Source organism: Rhagoletis zephyria, unplaced genomic scaffold (genome assembly GCF_001687245.7).
Source record: "Rhagoletis zephyria isolate East Lansing unplaced genomic scaffold, Rhagoletis_zephyria_1.1 Rzeph_scaffold_00496, whole genome shotgun sequence".
NCBI classification, from domain to species: domain Eukaryota; kingdom Metazoa; phylum Arthropoda; class Insecta; order Diptera; family Tephritidae; genus Rhagoletis; species Rhagoletis zephyria.
This window is the reverse complement of record NW_016157580.1, coordinates 69,020-93,138: the sequence shown is the minus strand read 5'-3', so window position 1 is coordinate 93,138 and position 24,119 is coordinate 69,020. Positions and strand designations below refer to the sequence as shown.

Genomic DNA, 24,119 nt, shown 5'->3' with positions numbered 1-24,119 from the left:
TTTTTTGTTTGTCATTACCTTTTTTGTGTGCGCATGCGTGCGTCGCTGACCCTGTATTCATTAAACGTTCAAAACACTCTATGCAACTCTAATGCTGTTCGGCCACATTCTACAAGTTGTTGCTGCTGCTGCTGCTGCCTACTTTTACTCCGTCCTACCCCCACTCAATTGCTGTCACTGCTGTGTTGCTAATGCTACTGAAATTATACGTATATCTACTATAAAAATGCGTATGTTCAATATCTAGTTGTTATTTGTCAAAACAAGTTATAGTATAAATATAAAGATTTATAATTAAGAGAGATTTGCACTGCGAACTTGTGGATCTGTTGCGCCCTCTACCCATCGCAACACGTCTTTTAGTCATATAAGTCAGATATGGGCAGAGAGAGCTTTTACTCTGCACGCGCCTTTACAAAATCTATAGGAAGTTTAAAAGAGCTTTGCCCGCGGGCAAGGCGGTGCCCATCGCAGCCATAAAGACTTGAAGAGCTTTTAGAGGGAAGTAGGGAGTGTATGTGCTCATCCTTTGGCCTTATAGAGCCTATAGTTTTCTTTCGTCGCTTCGATCCGGCCTCAAACTTGTTTTATCAATAGGATAGATTTTTGATTGCCATCTGTATTTGTCTGAGAGTTTTCGATTGAAATCTTTAAAGTATTTTTATGTTACGAGTTTTCTGCAGTCGCCCACAACTGAATTCCGTAGGTCCAGTTGGGTTTTATAATAGTAGACTATAGGAAAAGTTTATTGTCAATAGATAATTGAGAGCGACGATTCATAAGCCATTGCAGGTTAGTGAGTTTAAATCCTAGGGCCTTTCGTTTTGTAAATATATGCGTTCTCCAGGTTAACTTTCTATCAAGGTACATACCAAGGTATTTAGTGTCGTTGCTTTAGGGGTATATACATATGTATATACCATTGAGTTTGAAGGGCGGGCAGATATCTCGCTTGAGGATGAATGTTACAAAATGGACAGATTTTGACTCACTGGACTTTATTCGCCCAACTTTTAACCAGAGCGCTATCTTATTTAAGCCACCATGAAGTTTGAGTGAAGCCGAATTAGGTTCAGTATCCACTGACAAAAGAGCAGTATCATCAGCAAAGGTGCCGACGGTGTTTCCTCCCGAAGGAGCTAGGTCATATGTGTAGAGTAAATATAGGATTGGACCCATAACACTTTCTTGGAGTACGCCTGCTAAGCATTCATGAAGTTTGGACTGCTTCATACCCTTTTTGACGAAAAAGTAGCTGTTTTTAAGGAATGAAGGACTGAATAAATATACATATAGTAGTTAATTGGAAGTGTAATTTTAATTTTAAAAAGTAATCCATCGTAACAAACGCGATCAAAGGCTTCTGTTCAATTGTGCTGTGTTTTTTTCCTGGAGCCAAATTGGTAATTGGGTATGGGTTTTCGCTCTTCTATGATTGGAAGTAACCATTTGAGGCATGCACCTTCCATGAGTTTGAAGATTGTGTGTAGTAAGCTAATACTTTATCAGCATTTTTTCCGGGTTTGAATATAATTTTTATTTGTGACAACTTCCCTTGTGGTGGTATAAAACCGGTAATAAGGACAGCATTAAGCAAGTAAGTAAAAAAAGTTGGGTAATTGGTAATGAGATCATAGCCAGGAGACTTTTTCATGCTTAAGTTTTCAATTGGGATTTTGTCTTCTGCTTTAGTAAATTTTTTATGGGTGGGTTCATTTGATGAGTTTAATCCAGGGTGACGTTGACTTTATTTATTATCTCGGGTGGGGGTTCAAAGTTATGCGGTGGGAAAACCGTTTTTAAATAGCTCGCAAATGTGTAAGCCTTTTCTAAATAACTTTTTTCCCTTTCGTTGTTTTCCTTTCTTATTGCACATTCTATTAGGGTGGGTCTCTTGAATTTGCAAGCTGCTTTCCAGAGAGAATATTCGTTAGTTGCAGATGCATCAATATTGCTCAGGTATCGTTGAGTTTAAGAGTTCCGTTCGTTATTGAGGGTCTCTCTCAGCTCTTTTGTGAACTTGTTTAATCTTTTTCTATATTCAGGGTGTCTAGTTTGTTGCCACCTTTTCCTTGAAAGTTCTCTTGTTTTCGCTTTTACTTCCAGAGAGGCTGAGTGTTGAATTCCAGACGGCTTTCTGGAGACAATTGTTGAAATGTTCTAAGGCAGTGGTGAGGTTTTCTTAGGATTTAAGAGGTAAATTCAAATTAAGGGATAGAATTCCAGTACGTTTTTCCGATTATGTAGAGTACATAGCGTGGGTTTGGCTGCAAAATTGCTATTGAGACGAGTAAAAGTTGGAGTGATCAGAGGGTAAGTCGAAACAAGAGCTAGACGTTACTTCTGAATATATATGTAATCTGGCCACGCAGAAATCAATCAATTCGGGTACTTTGTTTGTATCCGTTGGCCAGTATGTAGGTTTTCCGGGGGAGAGTGCAAATAAACTCGGATTTCTGATAGCAGCGAAGAGTTGCCGTTCTTTAGAAGTAATAAGGCGAGATACCCAGAAGGTATGCTTTGCCTTGTAATGGCAGTACTGATAGTTTATTTGGGCGGGCTGTAGTTTGCAGAGACCGTTAACGGGTCTTTTTGATCTTCAATTACAATATTTGTTGCTTTTGTAGAGTCCGTACGCCATGGAATTGTGTTGTAATGCTTGATTGTGTTAGTGCACCTGAGCCAGCACTACACAAAACTGCGTACTCAAAATATTTCTAAAAAATCAAAGTTTTTACGAAAGTTTGTTGAATTTTATTTTTTTTTAATATTGTAAGCACTTTTAAACTTGGATTCAAACGGTTTTTGTTAAATAATAAACCATATATTTATAAAAAATTAACTAAAATTAACAAAAAATAAATAAATTTTTAAAACTTGTCGATATGTGGTGCGTTTATAATTTTGACACGAGGCAAATATGGTAAATCAATTGAAAATGTTATAAACTAAAGGTGAACAGTTCGTAAAACTGGCATAAAATGAAAAATGAAATTTTGAGAAAAAGTACAATTTTTCTTTTAAAAATGCTCCGCCTCGAACTCATTTCCGATCCAAGGTTTCTTCCGCATTTTCTCTCAGAATTATATGAATAATCAGAAAATGTTTAGTAAACAAGTAATTTTTAGCAAAAAAAAAACCGACTTCAACTCCCATATAAAAAAAAATATGGGTATATATATATATATATATCTCATGATCTAATGATCGGATCTCAACCAGATTAGTATGGGACCACCTCTGAGACACTACCTTTCCGAGAATTATCGAAATCGGTTGACGTGGTCCAAAGTTATGCGGTAACATACATAAAAAAAAAAAAAAANAAAAAAATATTCCGACGAACTGATAACCTCCTCCTTTTTTGGAAGTCGGTTAATAAAATGGCCCACCCTAATGTTTGTACACATACGTACTTGTATGTATGTTTGCTAAAATATGCATAACTGAGTGCGGAAATACCTTAATTAACAATTTTAGCAATAAATAGTGAAAGTCTTTATAAATTTTTATGACTTTGAGCAACCTTCTAAAAGTGAATAAAGTTAATTAAACGAATTTTTGATAATTTGTTATGGGATTGTAATTTTTAAAATATGTAATATGTACGTGCATAGGCACTCGTATGAAAGTGAATGCGTATATAATTAGGAGCATTTAATTACTCCCATAATAATCAACTTATAACAGTGGCGGATCGATTTCGTGGGGGCGGAAATAAAAATCAACAATTTTGTACGCCCAAGTATGGCAGACATTTTATTTTATTATATTATAAATTGTTTATAAATGAATTATAATTTTATAAAACATATGTTTTTGAGAAAAATACACCGTAGTAATTTTAAAATTTCAAATTACATTTCTCGGCACACAGTATGCTTTTTTAACACTTCATGCGAATTAATCGTAGCGCTTTCGACAGAAGTACTATTTTGATATGAAACAAAATGGTTTTGAAAGCTAATTGCCTTTCACGGAAAAATATATGCATTGAGCCACAATTACTCCTTGACCTTAAAAAAAAGGTCAAAAATATTGTTCTTTGAAAAAAAACATGCAAAATCCAACGGATATATTCCAAAAAAAAACGAATACTTTTTGCATTTTTTATTATACTATTATTATAGATTTTGAGCCGAGAAATACGATTCCACTGTTTAAAAAACGAAAAAAAAAAATAATTTCAACCTGCGCATCCTTCAAACAACTTTATATCCCTCGAACAACAAGTGAGTATTAGTGCTATTCAAGGCCTTTAATTTGAGCCAAGGTAAAAGTCTCTAGGCCCTCTAAGAGCTAGTTGTTCAATAAACATATGTACCTCAAAGTTAAAATTAAACATACCCAGTATCGTGGGCCGAAATCCACTTTTTTTTCGAATTTTGATTGGTAGTAACAAAAAATATGGTTCATTATGCTCTTAACAAGGCTCGCCCGAGTTCATCAAAGTTCAATGTGCTAAAAAAATAAAAATTAATGAATACATTAATTAATATTTTTTTTTTTTACTAAAATTGCAATTATATTCGAAGGTATTAGTCCTACATAATTTGGTATATGACCGTTTTTGCAGAGGAGCGAAGTAGGCTAAAATTTTTTTTTTTACACACTTGAACTTCGATGGACTTATATTGACCAAAAATTGTCATCTTTCACACAGATTGTTTTTAGACCATAATGAACCATATTTTTGCTATTACCAATTAAAGTTAATTGCAGGGTTGCCTGAAAAAAAAATCATTCAATTAGCACTCGATTAAGCATTAATTGCGCAATTAAGAATTGACATTTTATATGGTTAATCGAGCTCAATTAGCGTCCTGTCTGAACATAATTTTAATGATATTCAGAAAAAACCCAACGGAGAATTTTCTAATAGACATGGTGAGTACGATATTTTGGAATTACTTAAGTTCGATATATGTACAATATATATATATATATATATATAAGATTTGGAACACTATGATTTTTTGCGATATTGAAAATGTTTTTCATGGTAATTTTTCCGTTAATTTTTATAAAAATAGAGCCCAATCTGCAATAAAAACCATGTTAATCAAAATTTTAAGCTTCAGTGAAAATTAAGGATAATTCTGTAAATTTCAAACTTCAGGGAAAATTAAGGACAATTCAGTACATCCACTTTGTTGCTAAGAAATAGACAATATCAAAGCTTTCATCCAATAAAATATCCATATATTTTTAAGAACACAAAGTAATACTTGCATACCCACGTCTGGTGTTATTCGAAACATGCATTTCCTAAAGAAGTTTTGTGGTTAAAACCGTGTTATCAACAGCTGTGATCTTAGGACTAGAAAAAATATCTACAAATTCATTTATGAAGAATTGTGAAGCGATTTTCAAGTGTTTTTACTTGTGGCTGTTATAACCGTTTGCAATTGTTTATATTTTTTTTATACATATGTATGTATGTAAATGATAATTTTTTTTCAGTCTCACCCCCTCAATCGGTAATACTAAAGTCGAAGATAACACATATAAATTTGGGTCCCGATTGGAGTCGGTTAAGGCGTATCGCAAAACACAAAAAAAAAAAAACTTTTTTTTTAATTCTATACCCAAAATCTCTACTAATAAAGTCGAGGATATCATATTTAAACTTTGCTCCTGATTGGAGTCGGTTAAGACGTCTTCATGGGGTAATCTGTGCGACACGCCTTAACCGACTTCAATCTGAACCAAAATTTATATGTAATATTTACGACTATAGTAGCGTCGAAGGGGTCTTGGGAAATCTGATGTAAAAATTTGCTTCCTTCATTTAAGGACCACCCTAATGTACATATGTAGGTATATATGTATGTATAACAATAGACCGGGTCGCTTCACGAAAAAAAGTTTGTAATTTGTCCCGCATCGTTTCAGTTTTTTTTTTCTCTAACAGGAAAAATGTTTGCGCACGCTAGAAATATGGTCTGTGAACTGTTTTATGGAAAAAATTTATTTAAAAAAATTTCGAGTTATGACTGTTTTTGATTTATGGTACGATATACGCATACAAAGATATCGTCATCTTAGTTCATAAAGGCTCTAACCGACCATTTTTTTTTTTTATATTACAGGAGACGCAAAAAACCTTATGAAAAGAGTATCAAAAACCAGGGACCAAAAATAACTGTTATCTCGAATTTACAAATTGAAAACGTTGCCTGAATTCTGAAATTTAACGAAAACGTTGTTTCATAACAGTTAATAGATGGGGAATATTTTTTTCGTTGCTGATAAGAGTTATTTCCCAACGTTTATTTTTTACGTTGCTTGATCTTTATCTTATTCTCCATCTCCATCTTCATCAATATCCTAATCTTACAACGTTTATCAGACAAGGTAAAAAATAAACGTTGTAAAATAACTCTTATCCAGCAACGTAAAAAAATAAACGTTGGGAAATAACTCTTATCGGCAGCGGAAAAAATATTTCTCCTGCATAACAGTTATCAGGCAACGTAAAATGTAAACGTTGGGTTATAACTCTTATCGACGAAATAAAAAATATTTCTCATCTAATAACTGTTATGGAGCAACGTTTTTGCTATAAAACTTATAACTGTTATGTCCCTGTCAAAAACAGGTAGGGATTTTTAAAATGTGGCATGTAACTCCGTTCTCTTTGGTACTAACATTTTACATTTTTATCGAAATTGTATTTTAATGCATCCTACCAAAATACGTGAAAAAAACGCAGTTTCGAAAAAATTGTTGGTTAGCGCCTTTGCGAATTAAGTTAACGATATGTAAATACTAAAAGTACAATTTATACATAAATGTATACACCTTTGCCTGTACAATAATAACTGGCTTGGTTTAAATACATATTTTGCATTGACTTAATTTTCATTGCAATTTCTGTGGGGACTTTTCCATACACTTTTCATTCCATTTGTTGTTGTTGTTGCCTGTTAATACAATGCGTTGACAACAAGTGACAGAGTGCTGATAAAAACGGTAACTTTTACTAGTAAAATTTATTTTTAGTACTTAAATTTTTTTTTTAATATCGTTTTGTGTCCTTTTTTAATGTCATTGTTTCTAGAGGCTTGAAGTAGTGATGAATTACCTGGCAGTCTCCGTCAAATTGCATCTTATCGCACACTTGAAATTGGAATTATAAGCGAACTACATATGTATGTATGTATGTATGTAAACAAATATTTGTGTTATGTACTTTTAATCGTACATGTGTATAATTGCTTATCTGTACGTGTGTATAATTTACTCAACGTTGTTAAGAACATGGAAAAATAAATAAGAAAATGGAATGAAGTAAAAATGAATCCTAATGAACTTAAATAATTTGTTTCGATATCAGAAAAGATAAATTGTAGAAGTTACTCATGTTTTTTGTTTTTATTTGTTGCCAATGGGAGAGTTGAAGCGGCGAAAAGTCAGTTGAGAACAAGTTAATTAGTAATGGGAAATTTTTATTATAATACTCATGAATGAATGAATGATAGCAATCTACAACATCCATATTATTGTGCGAAAAAATAAAAGAAAAAAACATTTCAAACGAGCTCAGCACCTGGTAAAATAGATAAGTATACATACACACATTACATTACATGCACATTAGGGTGGAGCCGACATCAATAAGTAAATGTTTGTTTCGAAATTCTAATAGCGGGGGATCGTCGCTTTTGCACGTCAATAGAATACCCCTCAATTATTATTTTTAAATCGGTTAATGCTTCTGCCCACCCGTTTTGATTGAAATTTTGAGATTTTAGTTAATTCTAAATAAGTAACGTAATTTATCAAAATTATTTTAAGTAGGTACGCAGTTTTGTAGGCCATTAAGTTTAGCATAGTAAAGTTCAAGTTTAATGTGGCTACGAATTACGGCGAATTTTTTTAATTTTTTTTTTTAAGCATTTTATTCTTTACAAAGTATGCACGACAAAGTTTTATATGGAGAAAATGAGATAAAAATCCTAAAAATTACTCTGATATTTCTAAAAATAATTTTAATAAATTGCGTTACTTTTTTTGGAATTTACAAAAATCTTAAAATCTTTTCAAAAAGGCAAGGCTAAAAGTATTGATCGATCTAAAAAATTCGATTTCGAATTGAAATTTTTTTATTTACGCTCCACCCTAATTTACATACATCTGTGCATGAGACCGTATCACCCAACAAACAAATAAAACACCTGAATCTAACGTGTTTTTTCAAGGTAATTTCGAAAGTTTATTTCTGTTTTTGGGCGAACCTAGGTGTCGCCTGTTTACATTATTGGGTGACCCCAACATTGGACAAAAAAAAAATTCTTTAAAGTATTAAAATGTAATCGAAATATTTCCCTTGCAACAGTTCAATACTTTTGGGTGAGCTTTAACTATTGACATTAGGGTGGTACGTTAAGGTGGTAAGAATTGATATCTGTGGAGTAAGTACTGGAACGAAAAGATCGATTTATCATACTTTAAGATACGACTGTAAATGCCGAACATATTACGAAAAATGTAAAAAAGTCACCCCCTACGTTTTGGCAAAAAATTTTTTTTTGCAAATTACCTTGCAAAAATACTTTAGATTCGAAAGTGTACGGCACATTTTTTTACTGATGCGCTCTAATGTACATACATACATGCAGACATATGAATATGTATTGTAATAAATATATTTACTATAGTATACAATTGTATTCAATACTTAAACTCCTACACACATATGTATGCAGGTACATACATATTTACATTTCAACACAATATACAGTTATAAGCCTATAAAGACGACTTGCACATAATAGCCCAAGTAAATTGTTTGCAAATTGCATTATTATACGATACATTACGGCTATCTTCCACTTGAATTGTTTGAACGGTGGGCAAAAGCAGCTTTTTGCTTGAAAAACTGCGACTCCTCTTAATTTATTTTTGCTCAGTGCGGTGCGGCTCTTTTTATTATTTTTTCATTGAAAATATTCCGAACATCGAAAGGCAGCACTTGAATACTCAGACGAAGCCAAATACCTTGGTATATTTAACTCTTGATAAGAGGCTGAATTGAAACTCTCACTTAGGGAAAACTTTTAGGAAAGTCACATCTGTAGTTTGTTGTACAAAAACATTGAAAAGAACTGCCAGTTAAATAAACTTCAAGCCTTGGCTTTGCTCTTGAGTCGTGTCCAGAACGGACTCCGTCGCTGCATATTTTTGTTCAAGCAGCGATACTCTCAAGGGAATTGCAACTGCGAATATCTGATGGTGCTCTGCGTAAGAGCAAGCATCGGACAGGTAGTTTAGACAAATTCGTGGGGCATGAATGATGATCGCTTTCTGACTTTATGCTATAAAATCCGCTTTGGTAGAAAATTGAAGACAAAAATGCCAGAAAAGAAGCATGGGTAAGTTGGCGCTGTCACTTTAATCGCCGATGTATGCTGGTGCATAGATGGGTCAAGGACCAGTCATGAAACTTCTAATTGCAATTGCAAGTTGGCCTATAGTTTTTCCCATATGATACCTTGATGTTTCCTGGTTTGGTGTTAAATAGCAGCTCATTAATATGAGTTCTATGCAGCGGACAAAATCTAGGCTACTTATTACGCTTTCGATGGGCTGCCCGGTATTATCCACAGTCTTCCTGTACCGGTACTATGTATTATCAAATGAAATGCCGATGTTTTTCTGCTCATATTGTTCATTAATTATTACTGCATCGGAACTTTTTCCGCGTGATTTGCCAGAGCTAATCTATGGCACCGGCGAGTTTACCCATTCGCTTGCAACTCTGCTGGGCGGAGTCGTTTTTGCCGAGTTTGTATATAGCGTTTTTCAGTTCCCATTCGCCGTGTTTTTTAATAAAATACAATTAAATTGTCCACCCTGGAATCATTTTTTGCTTTCGATTATGACGGCTTAATGCTTGCCGTTGTCTTCACTAGTCAGAATATCCCCAGGGTCATGGATTTTGGAGGATAAACAAGTCTCCAGCCTCTATGTCAAAGTGCACTTCCTGGCGTAGTGGTGAGTGATTTGGACACTTCATTCTTCCTTATAATCGGCGACGGATCATCCGCTTACAATGACCATAAGTCGAGAAGTAGTTATGTGCCAATTAACGCCCAGCCATGTCGTAGGTCTGGCTTCATTTTTCCAGAAGAGGAGGAAAAGTAGCCAGGTGGCGGACCGCAGTGAGGAGATATGATCAAGCGTTATTGACCTCCCACTTCTGCAACTCCTAAGGGGCCACTGTTCGCGGAGGTAACCTCAATGGAAACAGACGACCCCTTTTAGGATGCAGCCGTGATCGGAAAAAAGCTGCATATTACTTAACCTCGCTTGACATTTTTCCCCACCCAGCATTCCAATGTTGATATTAGTCTAGGCACCTACTGGCCTCGCATTTCTCGGTTCACTGCCCTTGTGTGAGTTAATGAAGCTTGATTTCTCTTTTCTCTTTGGCTTGTGTTCGTGTCATCTTTTTCTTGTCGCAGATATCAGATACTTTTCCTATTGTGCTGATAGTCTTACAGACGTTCTGCCTTCTTCTTCTTATTTGACAGTTTGTCGGCTTAGGCCGAGACCTTGCAACTTCGGAAAATTGCTTTTCTGCTTTAGAAGTTGCGCCAGTTGCACAAACCGACCGCTGACAGGTCCTTCTGCAGTTCATCCTTCCATTTCATTCGTGAGTGCCACCCTCTCTTTCGTTGTCCACCATGGGCAAAAGACTTCATCGTTCTCTTCAATGTAAGTAATTCAAGCTACCGTCACGAGGTACGAAATCCGTAATTTTCTTGCAATTTTTTTTTGAGCTGTACTCTCACGCACTAACTAATGGCAGAGTTAGGTTGCCTTGCTTCGACACTGACTTTTTCAAGTACAATGCCTTTAGCATGGAATGTTCCTCCTTCTAGCCTTCCATCTGGTACCAAAATGGACCTTCTTGTAAGCCTTATCATCCCAACGTTGATCACGGCGATGGTTCACATGCTTCCTGGCTGTGCGGAGACCTCTTGGCTTGCCCACAATTTCCAAACTTTCTCAAGCGGAAAAGCGGAAAAAAGCCCCCAAAGGCTTCTCATCTTTGTTCGGACATCCCTGCACCTGGATTGAACAATAAAAAAAAAATATTGGAATATTGTGCCGTTTTGGCTGTTAAATAAATGACTATAAGCAACCTTAGGGTCAAGGAGCAGGAACGATATTTTCAGGGATGGTAATCGAAAGTTCAAGCCTTAAATTAAGCTCAAATGGAAGGTTCTATCACCAAAATCAATTTTTGCTGTTCAATAAATGACTTATAAGTGACTATCTGGCCAAGGTGCAGGGATGATATTTTCAGTCCAGAGTTCTGCCTTGAATCTAAGCACATTTTGTCTCTTTGACCCTTTGTTTTATTTAAAATCTCGAGCTGATGAAAACGTTATACTTACGGATTCGTAATCAGCATACAAAAGTGTATCAAAAATAGCTTCAACATTTGACGCTACAAATTTTTTTCCCCACTTTTGTTGGTCTATGTTATTATTAATCTATTTCGTTTTAGAAATTTGTATCGTCAGAAATATTGCAAAACATCCAGTTCATTTGCTTAGCTATAACAACGATCAATGCCGACTATTTTAATTGCTAGCTAATTTAATTGCGGCTACTCTTCAATGGCAAGGTAATTATAAAAATCGCTGAAGAGGAACATAGAAATAGTACACATGTGTGCACATTAGACCGCCTTAGGCTCCATACAAAGTCTACACTTTGTGCTCTTTCCTCAAGAAAATTATAAAGTTTGATTAGCTGAAGGACGTCCACCAATATATTTTAGCTCAACTCATTGTTCATTCGTGAGGTAAGCTTACGCTGAACACATCTCTTCAAATCTCATTTACTGAAAAGATCTTTTTTGTTTTTAAATTTTTTTTCTATAAAACGGCAGGATTTTTTGAAAGTAACTCCTTTGCATCGGGCCACGAAACAACAAAGTATACATATTTTCAACGACGCAAAACATCCTTCGCAATAGGCGACGGTATGGGCGGTATAAAATTATTTGAAATTTTTTTTTTTTTAACACAGAATATTTACCACGTAAGGCTAAATGTACACACATGTGTATAATCATAAGTACGTGATAAAGTAGAGTAGAGAAGTAAAATTTATCTCCTACCTCGTTATTGCTTGCTAATCAGATACGTGATTGTCCATAATTGTTTCGACAAATAAATTTAGGGTGCTAATGTTGCCACAGCGCAATGCTAAATCAAATGCTTCAGCTCGAATATTGAATTTTTCAACTAGTTGGCGCGTAGAGTATCGGCATACATAAGTGTAACGAAAGGCATGTGACACTTTGCTGTGATAATATTAAATAAATATTTTGTATCGAATCGTGATATACATATGTATGTATACCTTCAAAATACATAAATGTCTGTAGTACACATACATAGGTTAAGTACACGCAGCCTAGATTGGTTAATCGAATGCATTCTACTTTAATTCCACGCGTACTAATTGCGACTGCAACTAGCATATAGACATGCACTTATACACATACTAGCCGGCCTCGTATGCGCGAGGCTTTGCCACGCGCTGAATGTGTAGATATTAAATAAGGTGTGATTGACAACTAAACAGGTTGCAACCCTGCAAAAACACATAACATATAATTTCGAATCTGAATGCCAAGCCCTTTCATTTGACACCTTATTTCTTGTAATCTAACGAACAGCCCACATTTTTTAATTTTTCGCACAGGTTGCAGCCCCCTTCGAAAAATAAAAGCTTACTGCTAGTTAATCTGAAGACCAAGCCTTTTCATTTGACACCTTATTTCTTGTAATCTAACGAACAGCCCACATTTTTTAATTTTTCGCACAGGTTGCAGCCCCCTTCGAAAAATAAAAGCTTACTGCTAGTTAATCTGAAGACCAAGCCTTTTCATTTGACACCTAATTTTTTAAATTGAATTAACTGTGCAAATCTAATGTCATTCACAAAAAATGCCTTTGCGTATTATACATACATAGTTTTTAAATAGGTGGCAACCCCACTTTTACAAAAAATAAAAACTTATTTCACATGCAGAGACCATATCCTTTCACTTGGTACCTCAGTTTTTAGTCCAACAAACGGCGAAAATTTTAAAATTTCTAAAAAGTGGCAACCCTACTCAAAAAGCAATACATTATTGTACATCTAAACGCCGAGCCCTTTTATTTGACATCTCATTTCTTGTAATCCAATGAACAGTGCGGATCATATAATATTTTAGACAGGTGGCAAGCCTATAGGAATTTAAAGTACTAATTAAAGTACTTTAAAGTAAGTAGTTTTTGAGACTAGCGTGTACAAAGAATCTTGACTTTCTTTTAAACTATTTATAGAAGATAGTAATTTTTAAATAGGTGGCAACCCTACGCAAAAAATTAAAATTTTTGTACATGCGAAGGCCATGCCCTTTCATTTGGTATTCCATTTTGTAATCCAACGAACGATGAAAATCGTTTTACTTGTTATTAGGTGGCAACCCTACTCAGAAAAATAATCCATTATTGCACATTTAGAAGCCAAGGTTTTACGTTTGACTGCGACGGTGCAAAACTGATGCCCACGCTTACTATGATTGTATATAGTAATTTTATCAACAGGTGGCAACCCTATTAAAAAAAAATAAAACATTTGCACTTTTCCAGAGGCTCATCCCTTTCATTTGACGCCTCAACTTTTGTAATCTAGCGAACGGTGCGGATCTTATAGTTTTTTAGACAGGTGGCAATCCTATTAAAATTCTAAATGAAAAAGGTCACTCTCCTTTCGACAAAAAGTATATTGGAGAAAATCTCGTAAAAATCCGTTCAATAGTTTCGAACCTGCCTCTCTGAGTCTTAAGGCTGCAAAAATGGCTATCTCCCGAAAAATTACGTCAAGCTGAGGCAGATGTAGAATAGCATTCAGAACTTCCATTGGTGAAGAGCATAGAACTCCGTTTACACCAAACCCCGCACTCACTCCTTTGTACGATTTGGTGTTGTTTAAGCCCCATTGATTTCTTAGGGGTAAGCGCCAGACTAGGTCTCCGTAGTGTAAAATCGGACGCTTAAAAGCGTGTAGATCTAGTTAATTATCTTAGTTGAGAAACTCTATTATACACTTTACAGATAAAGAGCGCGGTTGTGGCTTTACTAATTGCTAAAAAAGACTTGCTCATATTTAGCTGGGTCCACATCAAGTTCACAGCGCAGCAAGAGCGGCTTTCATGAGATCGCATGAGAGAGTTTCCCCTTTACGCTTAAGCCAGTGCCTTGGTATGTGCATAGCGACAAAACGATACTAGTAAATACCAGTACATACTCGATACTTTTCGTCCGATACCAAGTAATTATTATCGTGAATAGTTAAAAAATTTTGGTACTATCATCTCATTAACATATTGCTTACAGTGAAAAGTTGCTAAGTCCACTTTTTGTGATAACTCATATTTGGATATAGAAAGCAAGGTAAATTAAAAACTTAACGCCTCCAAAGGATTAACTGACGTGTTTGTTTTATTTCTTTCCGATTATGTTCAATTAAAGGCAAATTTACTAAGTCCAGGCACAGAAAAATCGATAAGCTGACAAGTAATTCGAAATCTTTTAATTTGCAACGGAACCTTATGCAACATTCTTGAAGGAAATGTTTTGAAAAGCTTTTTTTTTTCCTCCCCTGTAAATTCTCTACAAATGGACAAATACGTAGATAGATACATACATAAAAAATAAGCAAATTCTGTGGACTTAAAAAAAAAAAAAAAATTTCCTGTTTTTTGGAGGCCTAGGATGGCAAAACATGTTTTAAAACATAAAGTTTTTCTTAAAAAGACTATATAAGTACCATTCGTCTAAAATCAAAAATGATAGTCACATAAGCTACTTTTTTATACAATTCTTATACACGTAGGTACAAATATCGATATAAGTAGGTATCGATGCTACTTCCAAGTACAGATATCGATACTTCCATGGTATCGTTTTATCCCTAAATATGGGCACCGCCTTGCCGCGGGCAAAGCTCCTTTAAACTTTATATACATTTTGTATAGGCGTGAGCACAGTAAAAGCTCGCTCTGTCCATCGCTGCTTTATACCCTTCTACCTCCAAGCACCATCCCAGTGGGAAAATGTAATGTATAGTAATCGAAAAAATAAAATACATTTTTTCATTTAAAAGGAATGTAATCAGAGCAAATCGCTGATTGACAATGAATGTATTTGTAATAAAATAACAAATACGATGTCGTAAACCTTTTGTTTGACACAATTATTATTTTGGTTTAACAAAATTTGACTTTACCAACAGGTGGCAACCCTCTTTGTAATATTTGCAAGCTAAAACTTTCTTAAACCTCTTTCGTCTGATATCTTTCTATTTCAATTACCTAATTCCTTTAATTGAAATGGAATTTAATTTTTTTAACTGGTGGCAACCCTCTACATGTAATTAAGAAATAAGCCCTTTTCCTACACATTTCGATTGACATCCGTCTCTTAATACTTAATTTAATTCATTAAAAAATGTGAATTAAATTTTTTAGCAGGTGGCAACTCTTCAAAAAAATAAACCTCTATTGTTCACAAGTCAAGCGTTTTAATCTAACACTTCATTTTTGAAAATAGAACGAATCGTGCAGATCTAATGGCACTGACAAAAAATGAAAAAAATTATTTTATGCATTAGCGAAAAACGCATTACTTCGAAAGGTGCAAAAAATTAGCAGGTTTTTATTTCTTCTTACGAAAGCTAAACACCCGTACTATTTAATGAAGTAATACATATTTCTACATATATTTTTTATTCCTTACACTTAAATTTAACAATTTTTTTAAATTTTAATAAAAAAAATTATTTTTTCTGTATTTTTTTAAATTACCGTTATATGGAATGTGGGCGTGGTTATTGTCCGATTTTAAAAATTTTCAGTCATTTGATATGTTGTACCAAGGCCAACAACTGTGCCAGGTTTGGAAGAAATTGGGGCAGCGGTTACCAAGATATACACATGTAACCATAAGTGGGCGTGGCTACGCCGATTTTCCAAAAATTTACAATATTCTTATTTTTCGTCTAAAACTTATTGTAAATATCATTTTTGAGTGAATTAGCTTCAGTAGTTACTAAAATATCACAGTTTTCGTATTTTTGAAAATTACCGTTATGTGGGAGGTAGGCGTTGTTATTGTCCGATTTTGCCCATTTTCAATACCATCCGTCCTACGTCTGAAAGAAGTGCACATACCTAGTTTCGTTAGCATATCTCAATTTTTACTCGAGTTATCGTGTGCACAGACGGACGGACGGACGGACGGACAGACAGTCACCGCTTAATCGATTTCTCTTTTCATTCTGATCATTTATGTATACATTTGTCTATATCTATCTCGATTCGTTTTGCCTGTTACAAACAACCGTTATGTGAACAAAGTTATAATACCCTTGTGCACAAGTGCGCTCGGGTATAAAAATTTACCATTCCGAAAATGCCAGCAGGTACGAATATCCACTTGTTTGGCTTGCTTGGAATAGCGCTGAGCAACTTCACAACATTTCATTGCTTACATATGTAAGATTAATTCAATCACCCTGTATTACTGTTGTGTAGAAAAATAAGCTCATTTCAAAAGTTGGCACATAAATGTTGGCATTTCCATACATACTTACACAAGCATGCCCAGTCATGCAAACACTGCTCGTTGGCATATAACCATTAAATTGGTTAATACAATTAATGTCTTGCCGGTAATGAGTATACAAATATTTGCTTGTCCGATTACCAATTGTCAATCAACAATTTAAAAAGCGAAATAAAGATGGTGAAGTGGCATAAGGGATCGCAGCTTGCAAGTAAAATTACAGTTATGACGTGCTTTATTACCACAAGTCGAGCTGGAAAATTGCGGCGAACAATGGAAATTTTTCAAATTAAATTGCAATTAAAAAAAATTGCAAATTATGAATTATTTTGAAGTATTTTTATTTTTTATTCTTTCGCTTGCAATTGTAAAATGATTGGAGTCGCGCACATGAAGTTCGTCACGAATTTTTTCAACCGTTACCGGTTATTTTCCTGTTCAGTATTTAGTATTTTATTTTCAGTCAAATTGAAGTGTTTTTCGTCTGGCATAGTTAGTGGCTGGAGATGATTGTTAAAGTGTTGCTGCTGCGCAGAAGATGAGCTTAAATAAATTTACATATGTACATGCCTACATACCCTGCAAACCAAAGTTCCCGAAATCTTAACGAAATCTTTAGGAGTATCTGATTTCTGTAACGACTTTTTTCCGAATCTTCAAAGAAAATTATATGAAGTGGTTGACACGAACTCGTAAAGAAATTTCTGTACGAAAAATAAAGAAAATTCTGAAAAAAGTCTTCAAGAAATTCTTCACATAGCAGCATTATTTTCATTTCTTCACCGATTTTCTTCCGAAATTTCGTAAAAGAATGGAAGTGTGCGTAATTTATTTCATTTTAGAAAATTCGGAAAAAAATCGGATGGGATCTTTCCGAATTCGTTAAAATTTCTTTACGATTCAGAATACTCTGAAAAAATGGTTTGCAGGGTACACACCGTGTATGTATTTGCATAAGTATTGTGTCGCCAAAAAAAAAAAAAAAACAAAAATAAATAAAAATAAAATAAAACATATGGCAAGCGGGTTTTTTCTTCACCGACTCAGAATCTTCTACAACTCTGTTTCGAGTATGCAGTCGGCGAATGTATAATTATATATAAATTAGTAGTGATGATAATCCCGAAATTTCGTAAACATACTAAATGGCGAGCTACTAGCTCAAAAGCAGCGGGCAATGCTTTCCGCTGTTTTTTTTTTTAAAACATTTTGATGATCTTTTTCTTCTTGGTTTGGTTTTTTTCTTACGGAGAGGAAGCATCGAAAGCCAAACCCCAAACCTCTAACTGGGTGAGTTTAACCCGAACTAAACCTCCTAGCGTTTAAGTATCAATCCACGGTATTCTTCTTCTTCTTATTTGGCACTACAACCGTGTGTGAGTTGACTCTCTCCTTTGCCGATTTGCGCCGGATGTTCATCCCAAGTGCGCATGGGTCCTTCTGCACTTGGTTCTTCCATTTTGTTCGCGGGCGCCCTTGCTTTAGTTGTCCACCCATGGGTGCGGAGTCGAAGGATCTTTTCAACGCAGCGTCGTCCTCCATGCGTACAATATGTCCAAGCCAGCACAATCGCTGAATTTTTATGCGCTTAACTATGTCCATGTCATTAAAAAGCTCATAGAGTTCGTCATTCCATTTTCTCCGATACCCGTCGTCCACGAAAACAGGACCGAAGATCTTACTTGCTCATCTTTGTTCGACATCGTCCAAGTTTCTGCGCCATATAAAAGGACGGGCATGATGAGAGATTTGTCCAGCGTGATTTTTGTTCGTCGAGAGAGAGCTCTGCTTTTCATTTGCCTACCAAGCCCAAAGTAGCAGCTGCAGTCAAAAGTTATTCTTCGCTTGATCTTCAGGCTGACGTTGTTGGCGGTGTTTATGCTGGATCCTCGGAAGACAAAGTCCTTCACTACTTCAAAGTTATAGCTGCCAACAGCGACGTGTGTCCCGAAACGCATGGACTCTTTATATATTGCCAGGAGGTAATTTGTCTAGCCCTTGTTCTGGTATTTCGACGAGAGTTGCTTTGAGCGCTGAGCGGAAAATTTTTCCTCACTGTAGGCATCTCTGTGTGCACTGCTTTGCATATTTCAGAGAAGATCTCGATACAATTTTCGTTAACAGCTTTGGGTATGCCACACAGCGTAACGTCCCCATATATTCTGCGGATAAAAATAGTAAACGTTGTCCAAATTGCATAAAATTTCGTACATGATCTACTTTCACATAGAAAAGAAGAAATTTGAAATATAGGATTAACCTACTACCACGCCTCGCACCCTTGTGGGCGGAAATATTAAAAGTGATCAGATTTTGATTAATTTTGGTTTGCATATGTGTCTTACCCGTAAAAACATAAATCTGAAATGTAGTGAGGATTGGTGCACAGGCAAGCCCACCACCACCCACAGAAAATCTGGCTCCAAATGTTAAATATGGTCTGATTTTGATGAAATATAGTGTTAACCTTCATAATACGCGAAAATACATTGAAATTAAGTCAGGGCACGTTTTCCATATTATAATTGTTTAAGATATTGTTAGAATTAGGCTACTGCCAGGCTCACAATACACACTAATGTATGGCCAGGATATTTTTAATTAAATATGAAAAAATTATTATTATTATTTTTTTAATTTTGCGCTCATTTGTTTAATAAACAAATTACATATATACCTATCGAAAGCATAAAGCCTATAAAATGTGTTAAACAGACGAGTGAAAATTACTGGTATTACCTACCTGTCCATGCTTGCCAACCCGATAGGTAGGCAAAAAAAACCTCTTAATACTTTCGATTGGTAGTTATATAATTGGTTAATTAAACAAATTAGTACAAAATTAAAAAAATAATAATTTTTAAATATGTAATTAAAAATATCCTAGCCAGGATTTTTTCAGCCAACCCACTCGCAAAATATTTATTAACACGTTAAATTTCATAGAAAAAAGATTTCATACAAGTATATTTTTACTTTCAGAAGCAAATTTTTATATCTACTAAAAGGAGGAAACAGTAAAAACCTTTTAGGCCTTTTAATATTTATGATCGGTCTCCAACAAAATATTACTAAATTTACCACTTTCATTTTTACTATTTTTGGCCACAGGCGTTACACTGTGTGCAGTTGCTGTACAGATCAGTAGCTACAGTTTCATTTTCATACCGAGCTGTCTCTTTTTTTTTTTTTAACGCAAGCATCTCTGCTTTTAGAGCATCAATCGCTTCGCACGACGACTTAACAGCAGTCAGCCTCACATCCAAGAATTTCATCGTTGCCTTTATGGCAAGCAGCTCTGCTGAAATCAACTTGGGATAGTCTTCTGTATTAGAAGAAATCTCCGAACGGCCGATGGGTTTGTAAGAGAGGCGTTTTCAAGACAGAAATACACTCGGAGGTTTGCCATTGCATTTCGGCGAGTGACCGCTGTTAGAAGAAACGTATTCTAATTTAAAGGTTGCTCGGACCAGGGTATGCGCTACGATGGCTACCCGCCTCCTTCCTACCTTCTCACACTCTTGCCTCGCTCAGCTTCTGCTCGTTGTTGTTGTTGTTGTTGTTGTTGTTGCAGTAGCGGCACTACTAAGCCCTGCCTAAATCGGCTAGGCCATCAATCGCTATCGCAAACGCACAATTACCTCTAAATCCAGGAAATTATCTGTTCCGATGGGGTCGCTCCAAGTGGGAAAGTGAAGAGAGAGGTTTGTGTTGTGCAGAGAACGAATCCTCACAAGCTGGAATTATGTGTGTTTGGTATGTATGTCGGACTCGACTTTGGATAAATATGAGTTCAGTTGATTATAATATTCAGGCCTTATCTTCGTCAGATATTGATGGCGATTGGCCCTCAATGACCGCCTTCATCGCACCAGGAGGGGACGGACTCTCTGGGGATGTCGTTATTGTCTTATCGGTGCGGCTTCGTGTCCAATAGTTGTATCAAGTGTGTCAGAAGCGCCTAGGAAGAGGTACTACTTCAAGCCAGCGAACGAGAAATTGTTTGCAGAACCTTAGGTTGTGCTCCTCAACTGGGAGCATGGCCACCTCACTGTGTAGGTGGGATTCGGACATCAGAAGGCATTCTGTCGCTGTTCGTGGTGTGGTATTCTAGCAACTCTGAAGCTTCGTGTACTGCCTCTGTATATGTAGGTGCGGAATTCCATGAGACCTTGCGCATCAAGGATGACTCCCAGCTATTTGACCTCTTTGGAGAAGCGTATATTTATTCTTGAAGGAATGGCTCTAGCAATTTGCCACTTTTCCTTTTCCTAGAGAAAATTACTGTGTTGGTCTTTCTGGGGGTTTACGTTTAAACTCGTTTGCGTTACAGCAAGCCCTGAACATCGAAGCCCACTTCACTAAAAAGGCAGCCTCGTTTATCTACTACTTAGCCACATATTTACTTATGTAACAAATATTTTTTAGTTTCCACTTCTCGTAATCCTCAAAACTTGTTTACTATTTATCTGAGCATGTTTTTAGCTGAAGCGTAAATTCATGATACTTAGCAAATTGTTAGCTAACGATTTTATTTGACAAATAAAACCATTGGCAAGAAATTTGATGAAATCAACGTTTTTTTTTTTTTTTGTACTTTCTTAAAAGTGCTGTACAACTGTGAATCAACTTTTTACAATAAAAGCGGTAATAGGAATACTAAAATGGTACTAAAACATAGCTTACACAATATGACCACTAAAGCGTTCAAAACCACTCGAGTGTGAAATTCACGGTAAAGGTCATAATTGATTCAGTTGAATTTAAAAATTCATTCATATCTAATAACTGCGAAATTCGCATTAGAACAATGGCAATTTGTATGGAAATGTGTATTGTAAAAGTATGTATGCAGAATATATACATACATGCATACATACTTATTTACGTATATATGTAACTCAATACCTAATTTTAACACTCATAATATATGAAATTCAAAAACACCCAATAATTATAGCTGAGACAAATCACGAACTATAAAAACATTTAAGCTTAACAATGTAAACAATCGCATATGTACATATGTATGTGTACCTCTATTGTATTCCAGCGAATATACATACATATGCATACGTATTCATTTATATATACAGAAATTTCCTACATATATACATTTGTGTATATATTAGAGTTGCCTTTAAAATATAAACTTCATAATTAAAAAAAAAAATAGCAGTCGCTAATAGAGCTAAAAAAATAAAACTTTTTTCTAAATCGCAAACTTTCGACAAAACTTTGACTTTGACCAGCTATATAACTCAGGAGGTTATAAGTTCATTTTGTCGAATTTTCGCGATAGTTTTTTAAATTTAAATGTTTCCAAACCCTGGAGGCGGTTCCTAATTTTTTTTTAATTTTGAAATTTTCGTGGCTATCCTTATTTTGTACGTAGAGAAAAATAATGGGTGCCCCATATAAAATCTAAATATTGATAATTTAAAGACCACTCTATTATATAGAAAAGTAAATTGAAAGTTTTGCTGTATTATACGAATTTCTAGAAATTGGTGTAATTAGGAAGTACGGCCTTCGCCATATTTTTCACGAATATTGGGACCACCAACCGCATCCGCTAGTAGGAATGCAATTAGCGAACTATATTTATAGTCAAAAATTTTGGTTTTATCATAAAATTTAATTACCCACTTAAGTTCATTACTACGAAAACGAAATTATTGTATTTATTTGGGAATTGTAAATGTATTTTAGTTTTTATTTTCTAAATTTTTTTTTTAATCACATACTACATAAGTAAATAAACCACCTTTCGGTTTGAACATTTCAACTTTCGCATTCGCTTTTGAAATAAACAATTGGCGATGCTCAGCTGGCAAACTAGTGTGTTTGTTTACAAATCTTAAGTCACATGCTATACGCTACTATACATACTTACAAATGTATATATATTTAAACATATATCCTAGTATGTACATTAGACCGTATCAGATAAAAAAAAGTTCGCGGAACAGCTTCGAATTTAAAGTAGTTTGGCAAGTATCTTGGGCATTAATAGTCGGTCCAGGTGACCTCAAGTACCCCTGTTTTAGTACTTACCCACCAGATCTCAGTTCTTATCATCCTAAAGTATTACCCTAATGTCAGTAAAATAACAAGGCATTCCTGGCTAAGATAGTTGAAAATCATTTGTAAAACGATTGAAAAACAGTAGGCAACAGTTTGAAAAACTTTGTTTATTCTGACATGAAAGTCTTACAGAAACAAAAGCTCACTTGCCAACTTTCATGGCGAAAAGCTCCTTAAACATGAAGCACTTCTATATCATTTTGCTTTTAGAATTTCTAGATTTTATTGTTTTTAAAAGAAGAACATATCGTTACCTAAAGGTGAAAAAGTGCTAAGTCCATTTTTTGAAATTATCCAAGAGAGACGAAAAATCGATGTAGTTTCGCATTATCTGTCATTCTGCATCTAAAACTAAATTAAAAAAAAATTTGTGGACTTGGCACCTTTTCACCTTTAGGTAGCGATATGTCTGTATTCCTCTTAACTTTTTTAATTTTTAGAAACTTGTTTTATTTTCTTATTTTCATTTATTTTTTCTTTTTTTTTTTAATTTACCTTTTGGATTTTATTGTTTTAAACAGATTTTTTTTTAATTTTGCTTAGTACTTAGAAACATATCTATATATTTTTTCTTTTTTTTCGTTATATTTTCTTTTATTAATTTAATTTCATTTAATTTTTAGAATTCATTCTTTCAAAAAGAAAAATATTTTCTTAAATTTAATAATATTTTTAGGAAACTTTTTAGTTTTTTTAATAATATTTTTTGCTTTTTGGATTACATTATTTTAAAAAGAAAAATAGGTTTTTTTTTTAGTTTTATTTAGTTTTTAGGAGCTTATTTTCGCAGTTTTTTAATCTGTGAATTTTGTTTATTTTTTAGTCAAATTTTCTTTTTCATTTTTAGAAACATTTTAACTTTTAGAAACTTTTTACATTAAAAAAAGATTTTTTTTAAATTACTTTCTTTTATTTCGCAGTTTTTATTATTTTCAAAAGAAAAACAATTTTATCAAAGGCATATTAACATTTCATTTTTAATATTGTTACCACGATTATGTGTACAAAGCTCAATAACTATATTACAAAAAAACAAATTTAATTTCATTTAATTTTTAGAAAACTTGTTGCTAAAAGACAAATAGAAAACAGCTAAGACTTCCTCGGTAGCAGATTTTTCAATTAGTCTTCCGAAAGACCGAAAATGGCTTTCAAGTTAGTTGCCAGAATTGCTCTGTGAGGCTCAACAAAAATCAATAAACTTTTGCTGAGGAAGTATTTTATTTTTCCGGTAGAACCAGGGATGGAATATAATAATTATATACGATTTTTGTCACCCTTCAATCGGTAATACCACGGTCACAGATATCATATATATATTTTGGCCCGTTTGGAGACGGTTAAGGCGTGTCGCACAGGGGGCAAAGTACAGATTGCCCTATGAAGACG

At 34.6% G+C, this 24,119-nt stretch overlaps 1 protein-coding gene and 1 long non-coding RNA gene across 10 annotated transcripts in view; one reads left to right on the top strand and one right to left on the bottom strand.

Moving 5' to 3' along the window:
- Positions 1 to 24,119, top strand: part of LOC108359962 (uncharacterized) — a 68,426-nt gene that overhangs the window by 3,256 nt on the left and 41,051 nt on the right. The window lies entirely within an intron of this gene.
- Positions 10,928 to 12,966, bottom strand: LOC108359963 (uncharacterized). The gene is made up of 2 exons (XR_001847023.1): positions 12,924 to 12,966; positions 10,928 to 12,800 (listed from the first exon to the last, which is right to left on the bottom strand). It is a non-coding gene; the product is annotated as an uncharacterized LOC108359963 (long non-coding RNA).